We start from the raw sequence: 6,704 nt of genomic DNA on the forward strand, positions 1-6,704 counted from the left end.
TTGCTTCTTGTTTGTAAACTTCCCATGCTGCTTGGCTGGGGAAGGGGGAGCCGTGTATCACTCTTGATGTCCTTACAGGGATGAGCTGAAGGAGACTAAAATCCAGGTTTGGGTTGAGGCAAACCAGTTTGGTGACTCTGATGTTTGTGTTAGTGCCATTTGGAAAGGGGATATAAAGTCCTTGGAGCAGCACCATCTAGCAAAGCAGGTTTTGCTTCACTCCAGAATTAACAGAGAAAATTATGAGAGAGAAAATTCTTACATGAAATGTTCACAAACCAAAATGCACAAAAAAAATCAGAGGCTCCATAGCTCAGGGGTTAGAGCACTGGTCTAGTAAACCAGGGGTCGTGAGTTCAAATCTCACTGGAGCCTAGGGTTATTGTACCCTGTGCCAAAGATGCTGTGGGCTTCTAGATGCAGTTTTTTCCTAAAATGTTGCTGGCATCGTTTTTTGGAACCTCCACCCCAGCCTAGGTGTAATACAAACACCATATAGCTGCTATACCAAATAACAGGCAATGAGAAGCAGAGAAAAATAGCAGTGGTCAGAGTCAAACCCTTGAAAGAATACCTGGAAACCTTTATTAAAGTATAGCAATCAGAGGTAGGAAATAGCTGATGGTGGGACTTAAAGCCTTCTGAGCCCCGCAGATATTGTGAAGCTCATTGATGAACAAATCTGAAATGGCTGCTAGATAGTTACAGTCAGATCTGGTTTATCTCTTTGTACTTCAGCAGGACAATCAAATTATGTCTCCAGAGCTCAGTAATTACAGAGCTGGATGAAAAAATTACTAATACAATTTATAGAGGAATAGTAACATTGGTCTTCAGAGTTCTACCGGGTGTTATCATTTTTAAGAAAAAAGAAAAAGCTAGGAATTAACCTATTTTGCAACTTGAATTTAGTGAGTTGCAGTCCAGTTTATGAGATTTCATACTCTGCCTTTGTACATTTCCCAATTTTTTGCTCATTTTCTAATAGACTTCTTATTTTGTTACATCAAAACAATCCAAACCAGTGCTGTAAAAGGATGTGTCTGAATTTGAAAAGGGCTTTTTCCATTTGAGGGAAAGAAGACTCAGAAACTTGAAACATTTTTGTCTTGTGGAGTTGGACACTGGGTGCCAGGAGGCACATGGCACTTCGGTCTCCTCTCTTCAGCCTGGTACCTTACAGCTCTGTTTTCCCAAAACAGCGAGCGCATTACAGCTTTGGTGGGTTGATGTGTTTTCTCCACATGAGAAGTGACCTGCAGGAATTTTCCTAGCTTTCCTCTGTATATATCACAGTAAGGATAAAGAAACAGAAGTCAGCAGGGTTCCCGTTAATCTGCAACCTAATAAACTAGCACAAGTTATTGTTATTGTAACCCAAGATACTGGAAAATGGACAGATATGTATTACTAAAAGTGAATTTATTTCTAGACTGTTGTGGCAATGCATCTAGTTGCCCCGTCCCTCATTGCAGCTTATCTCTTTATTTTGCTTTCATATGACACTGCTGAGCAATCTCCAGAAAGATCTTTGTGGTTCAAGTTCACTTTTGCGATCAGGCTCGTGGTTTCAGCTTAGCTGAGCCTGGCAGTGAGGGAAATGATCCTTTGAAATATTCATGTCTTTCATCTCTATGATAAAATGACAAATGTTCAGGATATGTTTTGCTGAATTCTTAATCTACATGGTGCTTAATATTTATGTAAAAACTCCTCTCCCTGCTAACCCTGCTGCAATGCATAACGCTGAACGCGCTGATGCTACTTGTTAAACACGTCCCTGATGCAAAGATCATAGAGTCATAGAATCATCGAATGTGTTGGGTTGGAAGGGACCTCTAAAGGCCATCCGGTCCAACCCCCCTGCAGTCAGCAGGGACATCTTCAACTAGATCAGGTCGCTCAGAGCCTCATCCAGCCTGGCCTGGAGTGTCTCCAGGGATGGGGCCTCCACCCCCTCTCTGGGCAACCTGGGCCAGTGTCTCACCACCCTCACTGTAAAGAACTTCTTCCTCATGGCTAATCTAACCCTGCCCTGCTCCAGTTTAAACCATTGCCCCTCGTCCTATCGCTACCTGCCCTTGCAAACAGCCCCTCCCCAGCTTTCCTGGAGCCCCTTTAGGGACTGGAAGGGGCTCTAACGTCTCCCCGGAGCCTTCTCTTCTCCAGGCTGAGCAACCACTTTCAGGCTGAACAATCACTTTCAACGGTGGCCCTTGGACCCTGTCCAGGCTAAATCCCTTTGTATCAATCATCCAGCATCTATTTCTCTGCTGAAAACAGGGCTTTTCGAAGCGTTCAGAGGTGCAGGAACGGTCATGTGGCTCTGCCACAAGGACTGTAATAAGGCCAGTCCACTCACAGGTTTACTCAGGAAGAACTCTTGCTCTTTAAAGCTGTGACCTGCCCTAATCCCGATCTAGACAGTCTTTTATTGCTTTGTTTAGGGAGATTTAAAGGTATCTTCCTGTATATCCCAGAAAACTTGTTTTTCATATTTTCCTGAAAACTTCAGAATACCATTTCTCTTTTTAAAAAAACATCCTAGACGCTGTGCATTTCTCTGGCATGCTTCTCATTCCTGGGTCTCCCTCCAAGGGTTGCGTCAAGCTGGACAGAGAAGTCATTTATCCTAATACAAACAACATTGAACTTTGCGGCCCAGCGGCCTGGCCCATGGAGGTGCCCGTGGTCTCCAAGGACCATGTTAGCAGAGCTGCATTTCTGCCTCTGGTTCAGTTCTAGTGAAGGCCACATAACGCCTCAACTAATCCATTTCTTAAGCCTTGTGGGAAACAACCAATAAATAATTTAATCCAGGGAGGGGAACTTTGAGCAAGAGCCAATTAAAATGTTCCCATGTTTAAAGAGCTTTTAGATTTAGAAATACAATTTAGGCTAATGTTAAAATCTAGCATACAAAAGCATCAAATAGTAGCCTTGTAGCCTCAACCCAGAGGAAAAAAATCTAATAAAACCAGTAGGACTGCAAAATTCAGAGCCAGGAAAAAAATCACCGAAATTTATCTATTTTCCTGTTCTCCCATAATGAATATGCTCAAATGCATATTCCGAAAAATATATTGTGGTTTTAACAATAATTATTTTTGAAGCAATTTTAAAATTCATAAACTGCGCAAAGGGTATCTCTTCCAAATGCAGAGAAGTCAAGTTTCCCTCTTGACTGGAGGACAGAGGCATTCTTCAATAATAGCTCTCTGTAGCTGTCTGCCAGGCACAGGGAGCTCCGCAGAACCCACAGGGAGATCCATGCGCAGCCTATTTATCATCCACCCACATCCAGCCACTGGGGATTTCTCCACCGCCTTGGTGCAAAATTTTTCCCAGGGAGACGGTCATCTCTTGGAGCCGGTGCAATCACGACCTGCTTCTCCTGAACCCCAAGGCCTGAAAAGAGTGTTACCGTAAAATCCAGAAATGCAATAGCTTTGGTGAGACCTTCTGGCTGCCCAGAGTAGCTGAATGCAAAGGCATCATACACTAATACTGGTGCAAATGTGGCCTTGGTGCTCTGCCAGCACCACATACTGAGATGTCATCTTCCCCAGAAGCCTTGAAAATCTTGATGACCTATCACCGACTGCCTGTTTCTTCCAAATATGTGAAACTCTTACAAACACAGCAGTTGCCCTAGCAGTTGGCAAAGGTCATCTCCATGCTGAAGACAGGCACAGCAGTTCATAGAATAGAATCATAGAATCGTAGAATCATTTAGGTTGGAAAAGACCCTTGGGATCATCGACTCCAACCATCAGCTCCACTCTACAAAGCTCTCCCTTACACCATATCCCTTAACACCACATCTAAATGAGCTTTAAACACATTCATCGTCAAAAGCTTCTGGCCAGTATCACCATATCACAAATCTCTCTGCATGAATACGTGGAAAGAATTACGCCCTGATTCGAGGAGAAAACCCCCAAACAGCAGTCCGCGTGAGAGCGTCCACGGCCAGGTAAGAGCAATGACAACTTGTCCCAAAGCCATAGACTGATGGGGCAAGTTTTCAGGTCTCTTCCTTCATGTCCAGTGTGCTTTGCACAACATCCCGCTTCTGAAAATGCTGCAGCATCCCAGTCTCTTACTGATTGTGGTGCTCACCCTTACAGTTTCCATCTCTATTGAACAGACTAGGAAACCTTGTCTTCTAAACGGCAGGTCCATCCCAAATGGCAGGTTTAATACTGGATTTATCGTTCTTCTGGATACCATTGACCCAATCAGGGCAGTTTGAATATGAGGTTTCTTTCCCAGCAAATATGCTTATTCCTGTAGGCCATACCTCCATGAAAGATCTGGGGGATGGGGGGAAAGATTGTTGTAGATACTGCAAATTTAACCAAACCAAACACATTTAACCACATCCGCTTTCACCTAGGCACCTTGCCATGCAAATAAGAACTTAAAGGCAGATCCAGGATGGGGTTTAGGAGTCTGCTGTGAGGTTACAGCAGAGGAACGGAGGGTCTGCCTGAGATGAGGACATGTAAGGAGTTTGTTGTGTTTAGTCTCGCAACAGGAAGGCTGAAAGCAGACATGACTAGCTCATATAAATACCACAGGGGTAAACAACTAGAAGGAGAAAGAACTATTTAAACTAGATTACATCATTAGTGTGAATATTAGGCTGAAATTTAGAAAGGAAAAAAAAACAGAACACCTCTAAAAATCAGAAGAGTCATTTTTTCAAGCAGCCTAAGCAAGAGGAGGAGGTCAGGACATGCACCAGCAGGTCATGGTGGAGCTGGGTAGCACAGCTGGACTCCACGAGCCAAGAGCTCCCGCCTGTACTCTGTTCATCCGTGATACGACCTTGTCTGAGTTCAGCAGCGTCCTGTGTTGTGTGAATACTTGCGTGTATCCACGTGTATTTTCATCAGTCTTTTAAGTAACTTGTTTCTCCAAATACTTCTTCCATTCCCAGAAGCAGGAGGTAATGACTTCAGGCCTGCTTTCTCCTCCACCCCGGAGAGCCTGCGATGTACTCGTTGGTGGCCTCGCCTCCCCCGTGCCTGTCAGGGAAACAGTTCATTCCCTCTGCAGCGAGCCTAGTTAGAGAGCTCGGTTGCTCTAATAATGGTCATCTATTTATAGCCTTTTATAATTTGTTTCATGACAAAGTGTTTCTGCAAGATGCTCCTTGATTCTTGCAAGTTTGTAATGATTTTTCCCCTCCTGTGTTATTGAAAGTAGCTTTTGTGCTCGGAAAAATGACTGTAATAAAGGCCATGCCATGTGTTCAGAGTAAATGATAGGCACTTTAATAGGTTTTTGATGAAAGCTTGGAATTTCTCTTTGTTTTCCTTCAATTCTTTTCAGTCTTTTGGGTCAGATGAGCCTGGCTTACCCTAAGAGTTGTGAGAGCAGAACAGGGACAGAGTAAAACGATCTCGATGCTGTACAGCCTTGCCCATTGCTAGCACAGCAGCTCGGTCCTCTGCCCAGAGTGTCTGGTGATGGCACGTTGCAAACAGCAGAAGGGCAAAGTCTGTCTATGCTTAATTTGCTCATTCCATAACTGTCTCTCACCAGATAGGACAATCTAATTATTTCTGTTAGGACAGCTGTTAAATTTTATTGGAATTGATACAACTGGCCTGAAGAAATACTCTCAAACCCTTTCCTTCCCCCAGATCTTCGTACCATCACAGTTACCACTGCATTTCTATTACCACTGTGTTGTACTGCACAACTGCATCATTTTTGTTCCAGAAAACGGTCTCCATGTTTTTATAAATTTTCTACAGTGTTTCATAGAATCACAGAATGGTTTGGGTTGGAAGGGACCTTAAACACCATCTAGTTCCACCCCCTGCCCTGGGCAGGGACACCTCCCACCAGCCCAGGTTGCTCCAAGCCCCATCCAACCTGGCCTTGAACCCCTCCAGGGATGGGGCAGCCACAGCTTCTCTGGGCAACCTGGGCCAGGGGCTCACCGCCCTCACAGCAAAGAATCCTAATCCTAATATCCCATCTAGATCTCCCCTCCTTCAGTTTGAAACCATTACCCCGTGTCCTATCATTACACTCCCTGATCCAGAGTCCCTCCCCATCCGTCCTGTAGGCCCCCTTGAGGGACTGGAAGGTCTCCCCGGAGCCTTCTCTTCTCCAGGCTGAACCCCCCCAGCTCTCTCAGCCTGTCCTCACAGCAGAGGGGCTCCAGCCCTCTCATCATCTTTGTTTTATGTCTGAACAAGAGTTTTTCTCTCCATGTATCTCCAGGTGAAAATGCTGGTGGCCTGCCCTACCTGCAGTGCTGCTGGGGGAAATGTCAAAGCAGGGGGAGATGTCTTTCTCTCTGCTGTCTGTGTGCCAAGGCTCAAACTTACCACAGTCCCCCCACTTCACAGGGGGAAACAGGACTGGGAGAGTTGAGTCCTGAAGCCACAGCAATGCCTTTACTCTCTGCCAAACTGGGTGGGGCCTCATTAAGCGGTGGGCTGTGGGATTTCATTAGTCAAGCTTCAGGTTCACACTTCTGTGGTTGTCCTCTTCTCACCCCGTCACAGCTGTGTCTGGAGTTTCTTCACAGTTGAGGCTTTCAGCAATTCTCTGATGGGCTCCAGCTTCGTTGCTCCTCTGTGGTCAGTCCATAGCCTCACACCACCTCTCTGCCCTTCCCCGTTTCCCAGCCTTTGCCTTTTGCCTTCTTGCTTCGACTCGCCCTTTCTTTTTTCACTCCC

General features: G+C 45.3%; 1 non-coding gene across 1 annotated transcript; it reads left to right on the top strand.

Moving 5' to 3' along the window:
- The first annotated feature begins 302 nt into the window (after nucleotides 1-302).
- On the top strand, nucleotides 303-375 carry TRNAT-AGU (transfer RNA threonine (anticodon AGU)). The gene has a single exon. It is a non-coding gene; the product is annotated as a tRNA-Thr (tRNA).
- The last annotated feature ends 6,329 nt before the right edge of the window (nucleotides 376-6,704 follow it).

The sequence above is a fragment of the Chroicocephalus ridibundus genome, chromosome 15 (genome assembly GCF_963924245.1).
Source record: "Chroicocephalus ridibundus chromosome 15, bChrRid1.1, whole genome shotgun sequence".
Lineage (NCBI taxonomy): Eukaryota > Metazoa > Chordata > Aves > Charadriiformes > Laridae > Chroicocephalus > Chroicocephalus ridibundus.